The following is an 18,410-nucleotide window of genomic DNA, read 5'->3' as shown; positions in this document are numbered from 1 at the left end:
CAGACTTCCAAAGACTGCAAGAACCTGAGTTAATTATTTCTCTGAGTCAGCTTTCATTTTTTAAACATACCTCTAATACTTTCAGCAGTAGATATATTTTTTCTTAACCATTCAGGCAAGTGATTCAGATTCGGCTGTTTATGCAAATGAATTAAACGGCCTTGGAAAAACTTGCCTCTCATGTAAATTTTTTAGTCTTTTTTTTTTCTTTTTTTAAAGGTTTTATTTATTTATTTGAGAGAGGGAAAGGGAAAGCATGAGCAGAGGTAGAAGCAGGCTCCCCCCTGAGCAGGGAGCCTGATGTGTGGCTTGATCCCAGGACCCCGGGATCATGACCTGAGCCAAACACCCAATGAACTGAGCCACCGAAGCACCCTGGATCATAATTTAAAATGTACTTTTTAGCTGATAATAACAAGTGAATCGTGGTAAGCTTACCTGAAATATGTTAATATGCTTTGAGTTTTGACCAGCATCCAAACTGCTGTAAATTATCTCATTTAATCCTTACAGCAACTTTTGAAGTAGATAGTGTTATTGTCTTGTTTACAGATGAGAAGACTGAGATTCAGAGAGGTGAAGGAATTACAGGAAACAAAGATAGTGGTGGAGTCAGGATTCAAATTCTAGTCATCTGATTGCAGAATGCACACTTCTGACCACTTTGCTGTTTGCTACCTCAGCACTCTTAGTCATTAATCACATCACCAACCTGTTAGTGAGAAATAGATCAGAAGAAAAAATGCATTGAGATAAAAACCTTATTGTTTATTAACTCTTTTTTTTTTTTTTGAAGATTTTGTTTATTCATGAGAGACACAGAGAGAGGCAGAGACATAGGAAAGGGGAGAAGCAGTCTCCCTTTGGGGAGCCCGATGTGGGATTCAGTCCCAGGACCCCAGGATCATGCCCTGAGCCGAAGGCAGATGCTCAAACACTGAGCCACCCAGGTGCCCAATTGTTTATTAACTCTTAAATATTTTGGTAGTGAATCAGTTGATAGTTTTATTTATTTATATTTTTAATTTTTTAAATATTTATTCATGAGAGATACACAGAGAGAGGCAGAGAGACAGGCAGAGGGAGAAGTAGGCTTCCTGTGGGAAGCCTGATGCTGGACTCCATCCCAGGACTCTGGGATCACGATCTGAGCCAAAGGCAGATGCTCAGCCAGTATGCCACCCAGGTGTCCCTCAGTTTAGAGTTTTAATTGAATATTAGTTCTTCAAACAGTATTTATTAGTCACTTAACATTTTATAGTTGAATAAAAACAACTCTTTACATGAAAAGATATTGGAGTCAGATGCTGTAGTATATGAAAAAAGAGATATATTTTTTCTATTGGATAGTTTCTAAGTTTAGTAGTTTTGGAGGTTGTGTTTTAAATAGAATGTATATATAAATATATACGTACATATGACCCCCCAATATGTAAATCTAATGTAGAAAAAATGACTACATTTTGGTTTTTAATGGTTTATTGAAACACTAACTATAGGGGCGCCTGAGTGGCACAGTTGGTTGAGCATCTGCCTTTGGCTCAGGTCATGATCCTGAGGTCTTGGGATCAAGCCCCATGTCAGGCGCTCTGCTCAGTGGGGAGCCTGCTTCTCCCTCTCCCTCTGCCTGCCGCTCCCCCTGCCTGTGCTTTCTCTCTCTCTGTCAAATAAATGGATAAAATTAAAAAAAAAAAAAGAAATACTATATTATTAGATGCTAGTTATGAAATTGCTTTCATTTTTTTAAAGATTTTATTTATTTATTTATTTATTTATTTATTTATTTATTTATTTATTTATTTATTTATTTGAGAGAGAGAGAGATAGAGAGAGAACATAAGCAGGATGAGGGGTAGAGGGAGAAGCAGACTCCCTGCTGAGCAGGGAACCCAATTCTGGGCTGGTTCCCAGGACTCCAGGTCATGACCTGAGCCAAAGGCAGATGCTTAACCCACTGAGCCACCTGGTGCCCCTAAAGTTCCTTTCATTTAAAAAATTCAGGGATAGAAAATAAGATCATGCTGTATGTTACCAGTATAGCTATGGTAGTTATGCTTGTAAAAGAAACTTTGTAGTTCTGAATTTTTTCAGTTTGCTTGGTGAAAAGGAATGTTACAGAGTTACTATATAACCCAGCTGTTCTACTCTTAGATATATACTCAAGAGAAATGAAAGCATATGTCTATACAGAAAGTAATATGAATGTTCAAGTAGCATTATTCATAATAATAAAAAAAAGGTGGAAAGAAAGCAAATTTGTCATCAAATTGGATGACAAATTTGTCATCCATTCAGCTGATGAATGGATAAATAAAATGTGGTATAACATATAATGGAATATTATTCAGTAATAAAAAGGAATTAAATACTTAAACATACTAGAGCACGGATGGACCTTGAAAACACTATGCAAAGTGAAGGAAGCCAGACAAAAAAGGCCGTATGTTGTATAATTCTGTTTGTATGAAATGTGTAGGATGGGCACATCCATTCAGAGAAAGTAGATTTGTGGCTTCCAGGGTTTGTGAGTAACAGGGAGTATGTTGGTTAATTTTATATGTCATTTGGCTAGGCCATAGTAGTCAGTTTTTGGTTAAATGCCAGTCTAGATGTTGCTCTGAAGGTATTTTTAAAATGTGATTAACATTTAAATCAGTAGACATTGAATAAAACAGATTACCCTTCAGAATGTGGGTGGGCCTCATTCAGTTAGTTGAAGCCCTTAAGAGAAAAAACAGGTTCCTCTAAAGGAATTTTGCCTTTATAGAACCATTATACTTAAGACTGCAATAGCAGCTCTTGCCTGTGTCTTTAGCCTGCTGGTCTGCTCTGAAGATTTCAGACCTGACAGTCTACACGGTCACATGAACCAATTCCTAAAAATTAATCTCTCTCTTCTGTATTTATACACACATCCTATTGGTCCTGTTCCTCTGAAGAACCCTGACTAATATAAGGAGTGACTGGTAAATAGGTATGGGTTTGTTCTTGAGGTCATGAAAATGTTATAAAATTAATTGTGGTGATGGTTGCACCACTCTGAAATATATACTTTAAATCAGTGAATTGTGTGGCGTGTCAATTATATTTCAAAAAAGCTCTTCTTAAAAGAATATTAGATGGAGTAATAGCTTTGTGAAAGCAGATTAGGGTGTAGGAAGTAGAATAGTGCATAATAGCTGTTCACATGTGGGTGGGATTAGCAGAGCTTCAAAAGAAGTACCATGTAGCTTAATATTTGTCACTACTTCGTTAGTGTATCTTATTGGTTAAACGTTTGTTCCAAAAAATTTAGTAGTATGTTTCCAGTATTAAAATGTTTGTTAATAGGGACAGTTTTGATATTACTAGGAACCTGTAGTGCCAAGGTCTTAATGTGGGAGTTGGGAAATGGTGGAAAGATACAGTTTAAAAGCCCCAATCTCAATCTGGGAAGTTTAAGATAATGATTTTATTCCCAGTAAATCTTTTTTTTTTTTTGGATTGAAATATAGTTAGCATACAATGTTACATTAGTTTCAGGTATACAACATAGTGATTGTACTGCTCTATGCATTATGTTATGCTCACCACGGGTGTTATTACAGTACCATGGACTATGTTCCTTATGCTGTACCTGTTATCCACATGACTTCTTCATTCTGTAACTGGAAGCCTTTATCTCCCACTCCTCTTTACCCATTTTGCCCATCCCTCCATACTTCTTCTCCCTGACAATCATCAGTTCTCTGTGTTTATAGGTATGCTTCTGCTTTTTGTTTGTTCTTTTTTTTTTTTTTAAGATTCCACAAGTAAGTGGAATCATATAGCATTTGTCCTTCTCTATCTCGCTTATTTCACGTAGCATAATACCCTCTAGGTCCATCCATGTTGTCACAGAAGGCAAAATCTCAATATTTTTTTATGGCTGAGTAATATTCCACTGTGTGTATATGTGTGTGTGTGTGTGTGTGTGTGTGTGTGTACGTACATATATACACACTACATCTTTATCCATTCATCTGTCATTGGATTTGACACTTGAGTTGCTTCTATATCTTGGCTATCGTAGATAACGCTATAATAAACATAGGGGGCTGTTGCCAATGAATCTTTTGGGTATGCGGACACATAGAGGATAGTAAAATATTAGAATGAATAACGTCTTGACTAGAAGAAAGTATTCACTTAATTTATAGTTGAACTTAAACTGGGACCATTATGCATTCCTACCTTTAACAAGTATCTGAGTATCTCATGCTCACCTGAGATAGATATAGAGCTCAGTAGGTAGTACTGAAAAGTAGAATTATAATACAAATAAGTCCAATGATTGACGTATCTGTGAATCATTGTTTCCAGGTAGTTAAGGGAGTGGTGTATTCCTTCCCCCAGGATTGAGGGCAGAAAATATGGAAGGAAGGAAGAGGGCTTCACAGAGAAAGTTGTTTTTAAAAGTGCTTCTATTTGAAGAGTGAGTAGGGTTTTGCTAGCTGCATAAAAAAAGAGCAGGACACTCCAGGGGTGCCTGGCTGGCTCAGTTGGTGGAGCATGAAACTTTTGATCTTGGGATTGTAAGTTAGAGCCCCATGTTGGGTGTAGAGATTACTTAAAAATAAAATCTTAGAAAAAAGGGCGGGAGGAGGGAGGGGCAAGGCATTTCAGCCAAGGGAAGAGTATGTATTTGAGGCAGAAAAGCCTGAAAGAAAATGATGTATTCTGGGAATTGCAAACCCAAAGTTAATGGAGTTGGGGAGGGGAAAGTAGATCTATCAAATCTTTGGGGCATTTGAGCACTGCTAGCAGGAGGAGCAAGAAGAGGCAATGTGGCTACAGGTTAAAGATTCTGGAGCTGGACTACCTGAGTTGGAATCCTGGCTTCACTGTTTGCCGGATGTGTGACCTTTAGGAGTCACTGTCCGTCAGCTTCCCCCATCTATGAAAGTAGGCTAATAGTGGGATTCACCTCATAGAACTATTACAGAGATTTAATGAGAATTCATGTAAAGCAGTTAGCAGAATGCGTGGCACAGGATGAGTACTCAATAACTTGTCGTTGTTGTTAATTTTTCTTTATTTTAGTTGGTGTGTTTGCACAGTAAGACCCGTGTGCCTATTTTCAGTAAGTGGGCTTTTCATTATTAAAATTAAGTGTTCTTTGAATGTCTGTCTGTAGAGTCTCCTGAAGTAACTACATTCTTTGAAATCGTGAAACTCTTTTTAAGGTGTTAAAGTGGTGTAATATAATAAAATAAATATTCAAGCTTCCTCCCAGATTCTCGGTGTACTACTCCTAAAACTCTTGCAGTCTCCATAGTGATGAATGTATGCTGATAAAATAACGGTATTTGGGGGATCCTAGCTTCAGGATGGGGCTGGTCACCAGAAGGACCACGTGATTAGAGGATTGGATCTTTCAGCCTCATTTAACAATCTCCTGGAAGGGATGTAGGCTGTAGATTGAGCTCTATAAAAACTCTTACACATTGAGATTAAGGGACCTTTGGGTTTGGTGAATAATATGAGGTGCTGGGAGGGTGGCTTCAGGAGAGGATATGGAAGCCCCTTCCTCCAGACCTTGCCCTGTGCATCTCTTCCATTTGGCCGTTTCTGAGTTGTATCATCTTTAATAAACCAGTAGTATTAAGTAAAGCACTTTCTTGAGTTCTGTGAGTCATTTTAGTGAGTTTAGTGAGGCGTGAATTAGGCATCCTCTGAATTTACATGTAGCTGGTTGGTTGGAAGCATCAGTGACAACTTGGAACTTTTGACTGGCATCTCAAGTGGGTGCAATCTTGTGGGACTGAGCCCTTAACTTGTGGGATCTGACATTAATTCCAGGTAGTGTAAGAATGGAATTGTAGAACACCCAGCTTGTATTGGAGAGTTGGAGAAGTGGTGTTAAAAGCCACCATGCCCTTAGTGTCAGAATTGTTGTATATAAAAATAGTTCAAATAGGGGTGCCTAGGTGGCTTAGTCTGTTAAGTGTCTGCTTTTGACTCTGCTCATGATCCCGAAGTCCTGGGATTGAGACCTGTTTCGGGAACCCTGTTACTCTCTCTCCCTCTGCTGCTTCCCCTTCTTGTGTGCACGTTCTCTCTCTCTCTCTCTCTCTCTGTCAAATAAATAAAATCTTTTAAAAAATAGTTCAATAGTTTTATAATTAATATCCATTATCCAGTACTACGAAGTTTGTAGAATTTCCCTGTTAATAATAGCGATAAAAATGAGTAGTGTATTTGGTTTGCCTTACTTGAAGGTTTGAAAAGAAAACAGTAATAGGATGAGAATCTAGTCAGGGAATATGTAAGAGTATATGCCCTGTATTAGGCAACATAGAACATAATGAAGGTATTAAGATGTTACTTCAGTCTTCAAAGAGCTTAGAGTTTAATTGGGAAGCCAAAATTAACTTCTGTAAACAATTAGGAAGAATTAAGTTCTAAATGGAATTAAGAGCTCTATGTGATTAAGGTTGGGACAGCTTGTTTATCTAGGAAGGGGGACTTAACTAGATCCTAAAGATTCAGGGTAGAAGATAACAGATGTCCGGGGTACATAAAGGTCTACATAAAAGGCATAGGTTCAGAAAGAGAGTCAGGAGACAGTTAAATGTTAAGGTGCTCTACTACTAGATTGACCAGATAGTTTAGATTAAATGATAGAGGTGAACCTGAGTCAGATTCTATATTAGGAAGGCTATGGAGGGTCAAAGGTTAGTGGGGCAACAGGACAAAGACCTTGAGACATAAACCTTGGGGGTAAGAACCTTGGGTTTGCAACTTTGGAAAAAGCCATACTGCCCCTTTATCCATCCGTCTAACCCTAGTGACTGATATGTTTTACAGTGTGTTATAAAACATTCATCTGCTTTAATATGTTGACTTCTTAATAGGGTAATTGGGAAGTGGTGAAGATTGGATTCATAGGTGTAGTGAGTAGGCACGGTTTAAGGTATGAGTTTATTCCTTATGAGTTCCAAGGTATGAGTTTTTATTTTCAAAACTGTTTCTCTTTTGGCAGATGAAAGGATAGCAGTTGTATGCATCATTTTAAGGTGTATTTCTTTTGTCAGTCATTTTAAGTTCTGGAATAAATTCATTTAAATACCATTTCTGATATTGCCAGAAGTATAGATTTAATGTTTTGAATGAACAATGAAGTTACAAAGGTAGTGATGAAAAATAATGTATACCAATGTCTAAGTCAGAGGCAGATGTCAGAATTTCAGTAGAAATGTATTTTAAAGCATAAAACTTATCTCGTAGTAATAGTCTTGCCATTTTAAAGATTTTATTTATTTATTTTTTTAAAGACGGAGAGAGAGCGAGTACGAGTGAGGGGATGGGCAGAGGGAGAGAGAAAGGAAAAGAATCTCAAGCAGATTCTATCCTGATCATGGAGGTGGATGCATAGCTCCATCAGATAACCCTGAGATCGTGACCTGAGCCAAAACCAAGAGTCAGATATGCTCAACCTACTGAGCTACCCAGGCACCCCTTGCCATTTTAAATTGATACTCTAAGCTGACTTTTTGGTTCATAATTGCCAGTTCCGTGGAGGCAGTTTTCAGATAAACATCAGTTAAGTTTTTTTTTTTTTTTAAGATTTTTTTATTTGTTTGTTCATGAGAGACAGAGAGAGAGAGAGGCAGAGACACAGGCAGAGGGAGAAGCAGGCTCCATGCAAAGATCCTGATGTGGGACTCTCCGGGATCATACCCTGAGTCAACGGCAGACACTCAACCGCTGAGCCACCCAGGTGTCCCAGCATCAGTTAAGTTTACCTTGGCATTATACTTGGTTTTAATCATTCTTCCCTCCCATTTCCCTTACCAGTGACCTGATTTGAGAATTGTATCAAAATGTTATCCTTTGTTTTAGCTGCAACAATTTTGAAAGCTGATATAACAATAGGTAAACTGTTAATGTGTGAGAAAGTGATTAAAAAGCACTTTCAGGGTGCCTGGGTGGCTCAGTCAGTTAAGTGGCTGCCTTCCACTCAGCTCATGAACCCAGGGTCCTGGGATTGAGCCCCATGTCCTGCCCCCCCCACCACCACTCCCCCTGCTTGTACTCTCTCTCAAGTAAAAAAAATCTTAAAAAAAAATTTAAAAGCATTTACAAATATTAGGTGGTAATGTTACAAAAATTAGTCATTATTTCTTCCTACTTCTAATTTTTATTATTACTGCTTTGTCATTATAGCAGTATGGAGGCTTTTAGGTGTGCCTAATAATTTTGAGAATTATTTTCTGAAATGAATGTTTTGTTATAGGCCTGCTGATTCACTGTTACCTTCTGTGCTTCATATATATAGAGTATTCTGCTTCCAAAATATTCCCCTGAAACAAAATATTTGTAGTGTTGGTATCTGAATGATGGTGCTGGAGAAAAACTCTTCAAGTTTTTAAGTTCAGTCACTTTTAAAAAGACTTGCTAGAAGAGGGTACTCTTCTTTTTTCTGGAATCAATGTTATAACTCCAATTTCATGGCTATATAATACTCTGATAGTAGCAGTTAATTCTGTTATCCAACTCATTTAACCTGACAGCTGTATTTGTTTTTGAATTTTCTGGTTGTGTGCAGAGTTGGGCTATTTAAATTTGATTTATGTAAGGCCCTAAGCACTGTAATGTTTATATATTTTTTATATTGTTACTTATATTTTCCATTTTCTGTTGCTGTCACATGCAAGTTTGCATTAATTCAGACTTTGTAGTTTTTACCTGTTGGCTAGTTTAAAAAATTTTGCTATGATTTTTTAAAAGATTTTATTTATTTGACAGAGAGCACAAGCAGGGGGAAAGGTAGAGGAAGAGGGAGAAGCAGACTCCCTGTTGAACAGGGAACCTATTGTGGGGCTTGATCCCAAGACCTTGGAATCCTGTCCTGAGCCAAAGGCAGATGTTTAACTAACTGAGTCACCCAGGCACCCCTTTTATTATGATTTTTAAAATATTTAATATTTAAGTGCCCAACTTAGGGCTTGGACTCACAACGCCTAGACCTAGAGTCACATGCTCCACTTACTGAGCCAGCCAGGCACCCCTCGGTTGACTATTATAAATATGGATATGTTTTGGATAAATTCTGTCTTTTGTTGTTATTCCAAGTCAGAATTGTTAAGTGAAATTTTAATGCTTTTCTCATGTAATTTTGCTGATTTTTACAATTCTTACTGATTTTTCCCTTTTGTTAATATTTTGAACTTTGATCATATCACAAAACTTCGCCTTTGATTATATATTATTCAGGGTTAGCTCTTTATTATTATTGTTTAGTTTATGGGCTCCTTAAAGGTAAGTGTAATAGCCTAGATGGCCTTGGAGCTCTACAATATAGGGGCAGTGCCTAGTGTTTAGTAGGTAGTTGAAAATTTATTGCCAACACAGTACTTTTCTCCAAAGAAATTATAGAAGTACTAACTTAAGAAACTTTTTTTTTAAGCCTCTTAGAAGACCGTATGGAATATCTTTATGACCTTGGGGTAGGGAAGGACATAAAGAATTCACAAAAAGTGCACATTGGAGTAAAAAATTGATAAGTTCAAATACATTAAAATTCTTTTTTTCGGGCAGCCCCAGTGGCTTAGCGGTTTAGCGCTGCCTTCAGCCCTGGGCCTGATCCTGGATACCTGGGATTGAGTCCCACATCAGGCTCCCAGTATGGAGCCTGCTTCTCCCTCTGCCTGTGTCTCTGCCTTTCTCCTTCTCTGTCTCTAATAAATAAATAAATAATCTTTAAAAATTTTAAGAAAAAAAATTAGGGGAAGATATTTGTAAAACATATGACTTGTAAAGAATTAGTGTCCAGAATATAGAAAGGATTTGTTCAAATTAATTAAAAATACAATCCAGAGAGAGAAATTGGCTAAAAGACACAAATAAGAATTTCACAGAAGACAAAAGAATGGCCAGTAAACTAACACCAGATGTTCAACGTAACTAGGAAACTGTACACTTAAGCCTTCAGATACTATTTACACTATTTAAAAAGTTGAATAGGGGCACCTGGGCGGCTCAGTTGGTTAAGCATCTGACTCCATTTCAGCTTAGGTCATGATCTCAGCGTTGTGAGATTGAGCCCTAATTTGGGTTCTGTGCTGGGCAGGGAGCCTGCTTGAGATTCTCTCTCTCCCTCTCCTTCAGCCCCTGCCTACCCCCAGCTCCTGTGGGCTCTCTCTTTCTCAAAAAAATTTTTTGAGTAATATTGGGTCTGGCTGGCACAGTCAGTAGGCAAGAGACTCTTTCATAGTCCTGAGTTAGAGCTCCACGTTGTGGGTAGAGATTACTGAAAACAAAAACAGAAGCATAAAGACTTTAAAAAGTTAGATAATATCAAGTGTGCATGATGCTGTAGAGCAATAGGAACTCATGTGCTCTTTGGATCTGAGTTACAGTGATTGTTTTTTGAATATTAAACCATCTTTGCATTCCTAGAATAAACTCCACTTGATTATACTGCATTTTTTTATACACTGCTAGATTTGATTTGCTTTTATTTTGTGAAGAATTTTTGCATATGTGTTTATGAAGGATTAGTTTTAAGTAGTTGGTAGAATTTACTAATGAGGTCATTTAGGTATGTTTGTGTTTTATTTATTTTTGTGTGTGGGGAAAGTTTTAAACTATCATTTCAGTTTCCTGGATAGATACAGGTCTTTGTAGATTACTTTTTTCTTCTAGAGTTGACTTTGGTAGTTTGTATCTTTCCAGAAATTTGGCTGTTTCATCTAAGTTGTTGGGTTTATTGGCATAAAATTATTCATAACATTACCTTATTTTTATTATCCTTTTAAAATAGTTTTTAAAAAAGATTTATTTGAGAGAGAGAACACACGAGCAAGAGGAGGAGCAGAGGGAGAGGGTGAAACGGAATCCTTAAACATGTTCCCCACTGTGTCATTCCCTACTGAGCATGGAGCCAACATTGGGTTTGATTCCAGGACTCTAAGATCATGACCTGAGGCAAAATCAAGAGTCACACTTAGCTGACTGAACTGCCCAGGCGCCCTGTATTACCCTTTCAATATCTATAGAATCTTTAGTGATAATTACCTCTCATTCCTGGTATTGGTAATTTGTGTGTGTGTGTGTGTGTGTGTGTCTCATTACTTTCACCAGACGTTTATCAACTTTATTGGTCTTCTTAAATAATCAATTATTTTAAATAGTTTTCCTCAGTTATTTTTATTTTCTAATTTATGTATTCCTGTTCTTCTTTCATTATATGCTTCTTTCTGCCTGTTCTGGGTTTATTTTCCTCTTCTGTTTTCTATTTTCTTAAAATAGAAGCTTAGATCATTGATTTAAGACCTCTCTTCTTTTTATTTTTTTTTTAAAGATTTATTTATTTATTTAAGTAAGCTCTACACCAAACATGGGGCTTGAACCCATGACCCTGAGATCAGGAGTCACATGCTCCACTGACTGAGCCAGCCAGGCACCCAAGACCTCTCTTCTTTTTTTTTTTTTTTTAATTTTTATTTATTTATGATAGTCAGAGAGAGAGAGAGAGAGAGAGAGAGAGAGAGAGAGAGGGCAGAGACACAGGCAGAGGGAGAAGCAGGCTCCATGCACCGGGAGCCTGACATGGGATTCGATCCCGGGTCTCCAGGATCGCGCCCTGGGCCAAAGGCAGGCACCAAACCGCTGCGCCACCCAGGGATCCCTCTTCTTTTTTAATAAAAGCATGTAATGCTCTAATGTAACCATTTTGATAAACAGTTTGACATTGTTATAATGCTAAACTGTGTATACCTAAGGAGAGAGCAGTTCTTCACCTACGTGTATACTTTATTATTATTTTTTTATTTATTTATGATAGGCACACAGTGAGAGAGAGAGAGAGGCAGAGACACAGGCAGAGGGAGAAGCAGGCTCCATGCACCGGGAGCCCGACGTGGGATTCGATCCTGAGTCTCCAGGATTGCGCCCTGGGCCAAAGGCAGGCGCTAAACCGCTGCGCCACCCAGGGATCCCTTCGTGTATACTTTAGAAAAACATTTGTATATTTGTATCAGGAGACATGTTCAAGTATAGTTTTTAGTAGTATTTTCTGTAATAGCGAAAAACTGGAAGTAATCTAGTTCATCAACAGGAATATATAAATAAATACTTCTGTTAATTTATACCATGGAATATGGTATGGGAGTGAACATGAATAGACAATAGCTTTGTATATCAGTGCAGATGAATCTCAGAAATGGTGAATGAAAAAAGTAAGTTGCAAAGGAATACTTAGACCATGGTGCCAATTATTATTATACATAGAAATTATGGTACTTACTCAGATATATGTTACTTCATACATAGTAATATGTATGTAGAATGATAAACTATTTCCTTGAAGAGAGAGGTAGAGAGTGAATACACAAATAGCTAAATTTTGCATAATAAATGCTAGAAAGTGTTTTAAATACTTTACAAACATATACTTATTTAATTCTCATAATTAAATGAGTACCTACTGTGAAGTAGGAACTATTATTTTTTTTTAGTAGGAACTATTATTGTTCTCATTTATGAATAAAGGAGCTTATAAATAAGAGTGCAGAAAAAAATCTTAACTACCCTAAATTACTCAATAATGAGAGGTAAATCCTGTAATGAAACCCAGGCAGTCAGGCTCCAGAGTCTGCACTCTTAACCATTAAGTCATACTGCTTGCCTTATGGCAGGGGCAGAGGTCTTCTCAAGTTGGCTGCTAGGTACTTAGAAGTTTATTTTAATATTCTTTAGTTCTTATTCCTTTTTTTTTAATTTTTTTTTAAATTTTATTTATGATAGTCACAGAGAGAGAGAGAGAGGCAGAGACACAGGCAGAGGGAGAAGCAGGCTCCATGCACCGGGAGCCCGACGTGGGATTCGATCCCGGGTCTCCAGGATCGCGCCCTGGGCCAAAGGCAGGCGCCAAACCGCTGCGCCACCCAGGGATCCCTAGTTCTTATTCCTATGTTTCTGTTTATTTTTGTATGTATGACTAAATTAAATTTTAAAAGAAAAATAACAGGTCAAGCCAACTGAAAAGGAGTGTAAGAAACGTAATCCCCCTGAACTATATCCCAAATGAAAGTTTAGGAAGTCATTATTATTAATTTTCTCTAACATGCATCCTAGATAACTAATAGATCTTAAAATATTAAAAAAAAAGTCAGATAAACGATATGTTATCAATGTTTTTATATCTTGACATGGGTGGTAGTTATAAGGTTGTGTTCACTTGGTGGTGATTTATCCAGCTATATACCTTTGATTAGTTTACTTCTTTGTAGGCATTCCAAACTTCAATAAACTTTTTTTTTTTTTTAAGATTTTATTCATGAGAGACACAGAGAGGGGCAGAGACATAGGCAGAGGGAGAAGCAGACTCCCTGCAGGGAGCCCAGTGTGGGATTTGATCCTGGGATCATGACCTGAACCAAAGGTAGAGATGCTCAACCACTGAGCCACCCAGGCATCCCAAATAAACTCTTTATAATAAAAATATAAGATAAGATTTTTTTTTCTTTTTAAAAAAAATTTACTTAACATAATCTCTACATCCAACATGAGGCAGGAACTTAACCCTGAGATAGACAGTCTCATGCTCTTCCAATTGAAACTGTCAGCTGCTCCGCAGAACTTTTAATGAGAAACCTTTTTTTTTTTTTTAAGATTTTATTCATTCATTTGAGAGAGATTGAGAGAGAAAGAGCATGAGCTGGGGAGGGTACAGAGAGAAGCAGACAACCCCACGAACAGGGAGCCTGAAGCAAGGCTCGATCCCATGATCCAAGGCAAAGGTAGATGTTTAACTGACTGAGCCACTCTGGTGCCCTGAGAAAGCTTTTTGTTAATAATATGACCTTACATTTAAACAGTTTTGTAATTTATTTTTTATTTTTTTAAAGATTTTATTTATTTATTAATGAGAGACACACACAGAGAGAGAGAGAGAGAGAGAGGCAGAGGGAGAAGCAGGTGGGACTCGAACCCAGGTCTCCAGGATCAGGCCCTGGGCTGAATGAAGGCGGTGCTAAACCACTGAGCTACCTGGGCTGCCCCAGTTTTGTAATTTAAAGAGTGCTTTGGTACTGTGACTTTGAGCTCTCTGATATCACTTAATTTAAAGCAAAAAATGGGAAAAGTTAGTGTTTAAGTGGCCAAAGTGTCCCTTTTTTTCTTTTTAAAGCTTCACTTATTAAGACACATTTATTTATTTATTTTAAAGATTTATTTATTCATGGGAGACTCAGAGAGAGGGAGAGAGAGAGGCAGGCTCCATGCAGGGAGCCTGATGCTGGACACGATCCCGGTACTCCAGGATCATGCCCTGAGCTGAAGGCAGGCGCTAAACTGCTAAGCCACCCAGGGAGCCCCATTAAGACACATTTTATAAGCATGATAAAAATTACTGTTTAAATCAAAATCCTCAGAAGTTGAAATGGAGAGTAAGGCTATAAATCTGTATTCTTTTAAGGAAATGTTTAAAGCTATTCACTTAAAATCTGGTCCAGAATTAAATTGAAAGAAAAAAATTTTTAATCTTTTGTAGGGATATTGAAAGAAATATACAATATGCAACCTCAGCTACATATTAGAATTATCGGGAGCTTTTAAAACATGATGCCCAGACCCAATCCCCCAGAGATTATGATTTAATACTTATAAATTATTCATATTTTAAAAAATCTGTAAATTGTTAGTATCTATGAAGATCATGTTGGCTGCATGAGTATGATATTTTGATGGAATATTGAGAAGTGAAAATACATCAACTTAACCATACATTTTCTGTATTAAGTGGAATAAAGTAATAATTTTTGTCATAGGCATTTATTTTCCTATTCAGAGTGCTGATATCAGCTAAAAATCCCCTACTTAAAAAAGAAAGAAAGAAAGAAAGAAAGAAAGAAAGAAAGAAAGAAAGAAAGAAAGAAAAGAAAGATATAAAAGATCCTGTGTGACTTTTGGTTAATGATGTTTGTAAACTTCCTATATGTTGTTGTGAAGTTTACTTGTAAAATGAGTGTATAACTCATTTTGAAGTACTGTTATAGTTTTAGATGCTTTAGAATAAAAATAGTAAAAGTGTTTAGGAAAATCACAAAGATTGAGACTATAGTGTCAACTTAGTATTAAAATTTATTTTCCTATCACGTGGTTTTTTGTTTTTGTTTTTTGAGAAAGAGGGAGAAAGAGAAAGGAGGGGGAGGGAGAGACTCTCAAGTTGACTCCATGCTGAGTGTAGATCATTGAATCTCAGGACACTGAGATTGTTACCTGAGCTGAAACCAAGAATGGCATGCTTAACTGACTGAGCTGCCCAGTCACCCCTGTATGTGGTTTTTAATGCATATACTCCAGAATAGAATAAAATGCTAGGAAAATTTAGCAAATATAAGTGTTTACCTGATTTTAGGGAATTTGAGGTACATATCAATCTAAAATTTAGAACTCAAATATATTGTAATAGATTAGGAATTATATCAGTTATAATTATGCTATTGTTTCCTGATACCCTGAAGGACATGAATCATTTTAGAAAATATGATTTTCTGATGAGATGAAAGTGTAGACATTTTATAACCAAATCATTTTTGGATGGAAATTTTTCTAAAGTGATTAAACATTTCCCTGTCACCTTCAATAAAGGACAAAAACTTTTCTTAATAACATAGTTGTATTTACTAATAGATTTATGCTTTGTCACGGACTGGATCTATTAATCATATTTTCAGATGAAATACTGGGATATAGGAGTTCATATGTCAAACATTAGGTAGAGAGTGACATAAATTACATAGCATTTGCTCGTTGAACATCTCTTTATTAAGCATCTCCTGTATGACATGTTTACAAGCTGATAGGGATAGAGATGACAAGTTGTGATTCCTGCTTTTAGTGATTCTACATAAGTGGACATGTGTACAGTGAATTAATACAGTAATTACAATACAGTGAAATAATTGCTAAGAGAGGTGCTGTTTGAATGAATTGCAGTAGAGATCTTGAGGATAGAATCACCAATTGATAAGGCAATGAAGGAGGGAACAATGTCACCAGAAGGGACATATAAAACAAGTTTTAAAAGAAGAGCAAGATTTTAGCATGCAAATGAGGGGGAAGTACATTTTAAGCTGCATCAATAAATAGCATGAGTAAAAGCATGAAGGAAAAAAAGTAGGTGCTTGAGAAACTTTTTTTAAAAAGTAGTCTCTATGTCTAGTGTGGGGCTTTAACTCACTACCCTGAGATCAGGAGTTGCATGCTGTTCCAACTCAGTCAGCCAAGTGCCCCTTGTTTGAGAAACTTTGAGTGATTTCGTTTGACATAATATGGGAGAAGGGAAAGAGGATGAGGCAGAAAAGGTAGGTTAGGATCAAATCATGAAGGATTTTAATGTCATACTGCTTTTATCCTTTAGAGCTTTTGGTGAGTTCCAAATAATTTTAAAAGAATCACAGGGTTAGATCTTTGTTTTTAAAGCAGCAGTCTCAGTAATAATTGTGGAAGACATTGGAACTGTACCTAGATAGAGTCAAGGAGACCTGACAGACTGATATATATAGTAGAAAGGACATTTAGAAACAGAGTTTAGTGCAACGAAATCATCTGCATGGAGGGAGACAGATTGGGAGTCATCAACCACAATAATGAAGGCTGTAGAAAATATACTCCCAGGGAAGTTTGTACATCTGTAGGAAAGTAGAGGCTAGAGCAGAAAACCCTGGGGATGATCAACATTTGAGCAGTTGGTGGGGGAAAAAAATAGAGTTGGAAGAAGAACTAGAGAAATAGGAAGACCGGCAAAGACTGACTAGATTTGTGAGGAACAAGGCAAGGGAAGGTTTTCAAAAGAAAATTGTTAATAACACTCAAATGTCACTTTATAAGGAGTGAAAGTAGTAAAAACTGGGCTGTTGAGTGGAGTAGTGAGTATAGAAACTTACTGGCCTTGGGTAAAGGGCTATAAATTAGTGAATGTTATAGCCCTTAAAGTGCTTGAATAAGGATACAGAGAGTAATTGAGAACATTTCCATGTAAAAGATATGTGTATCATGTACACTTCCATGATATTTTTTTTCCTCCAATTTTAGTTGTTGCTAATTCTGAGGAGACTACAGTGGTTCCCTACATGGTTGGGGCAGGTGATGTGGAATGAGAAAAGCCTTATAGGTTAGACATTTCCTCTCCAGATTAATTTTTCAATAGATGTAAGTTGAGATCTTATTGAGTTAAATACAATTTGTGCAAATGGGACATGAATCACAGATGTCAAAAATGTATAGGAATGCTAAAATGTTGTGATGCATACATTAGAAATTCAGTAGCATAGGGCATCCCGGGTGGCTCAGCAGTTTAGCGCCTGCCTTTAGCGTGACCCTGGAGACCCTGGATGAGTCCCACGTCGGGCTCCCTGCATGGAGCCTGCTTCTCCCTCCGCCTGTGCCTCTGCCTCTATCTCTGTCTCCTCTCTGTGTATTCTCATGAATAAATAATAAAATCTTAAAAAAAAAAAAGAAATTCAGTAGCATAGATGATATTCTCTAATACTTTTTGCTATTCTTAATTTTTATTTATTTATTTATTTATTTTTTATTTTTATTTTTTTTTGATATTCTTAATTTTTAAAGCTAGGAATTTATCTTTGCATTTCTCTTGGTGCAAAAAAAGTCTTGATCTGCAAAGTATGTGTGTGTGTCTGTGTGTGTGTAGCTGAATATATATCCAGATCTTACTATGTCCAAAATATATGAATGAGAGATACTCAAGGACTGCTTAATTTGGGGATGATTGATAGTTATTTTATATTTAGCCAAAATTAAATTCTTAGCATAAATCCTATAGTATTCAACAAAAGGGTTAAATGTTTTTGTATCTACCCTGATGAACTATTCTTTTAACTATTAAAGAATGGTTATAGGAGCTTATAAACCAAGATTTTAAAAAAATGAAACACTGATGAAATCTGAATATTTTTATAGTGAGAGGTACATTTTATGATTTATCAAATTCTATTACTTAATTTTATGTTACTTTGGTCACTTCATTTCTTTTCTCTTTTTAAAATCATTTATTTATTTATTTAGCGAGAAAGGGGGAGAGGGAGAGAATCCCATGCTGACTCCCTATTGAGTGTGGAGCCCAATGTGAGGCTCAGTCTCACAACCCTGAGGTCATGACCTGAGCTGAAACCAAGAGTTGTACACTCAACCGATTGAGCTACCCAGGTCACTCTGGTCACTTATTTCCCATTCATATAATTTTATAATAGTTTTTCAATTTCACATTCTTGTTTTTGTGATAGATGCTGAATATGACTTTTTTTTTTTTTAAGAGAGCACACATGCAGGTGTGGGGGAGAGGTAAGGGAAGGGACAAAAGGAGAAAGAATCTTTTTTTTTTTTTTTTTTTTTTTTTTGAGAGAGAGACTGGGAGAGAG

At 36.8% G+C, this 18,410-nt stretch overlaps 1 protein-coding gene across 32 annotated transcripts in view; it reads left to right on the top strand.

Moving 5' to 3' along the window:
• SLMAP (sarcolemma associated protein) overlaps window positions 1–18,410 on the top strand; it is a 142,561-nt gene that overhangs the window by 7,138 nt on the left and 117,013 nt on the right. The window lies entirely within an intron of this gene.

The sequence above is a fragment of the Nyctereutes procyonoides genome, unplaced genomic scaffold, assembly GCF_905146905.1.
Source record: "Nyctereutes procyonoides isolate TBG_1078 unplaced genomic scaffold, NYPRO_anot_genome, whole genome shotgun sequence".
In the NCBI taxonomy this organism is placed as follows: Eukaryota; Metazoa; Chordata; class Mammalia; order Carnivora; family Canidae; genus Nyctereutes; species Nyctereutes procyonoides.
The sequence above is the reverse complement of the archived record's forward strand: the minus strand, read 5'-3'. Positions and strand labels throughout refer to the sequence as shown.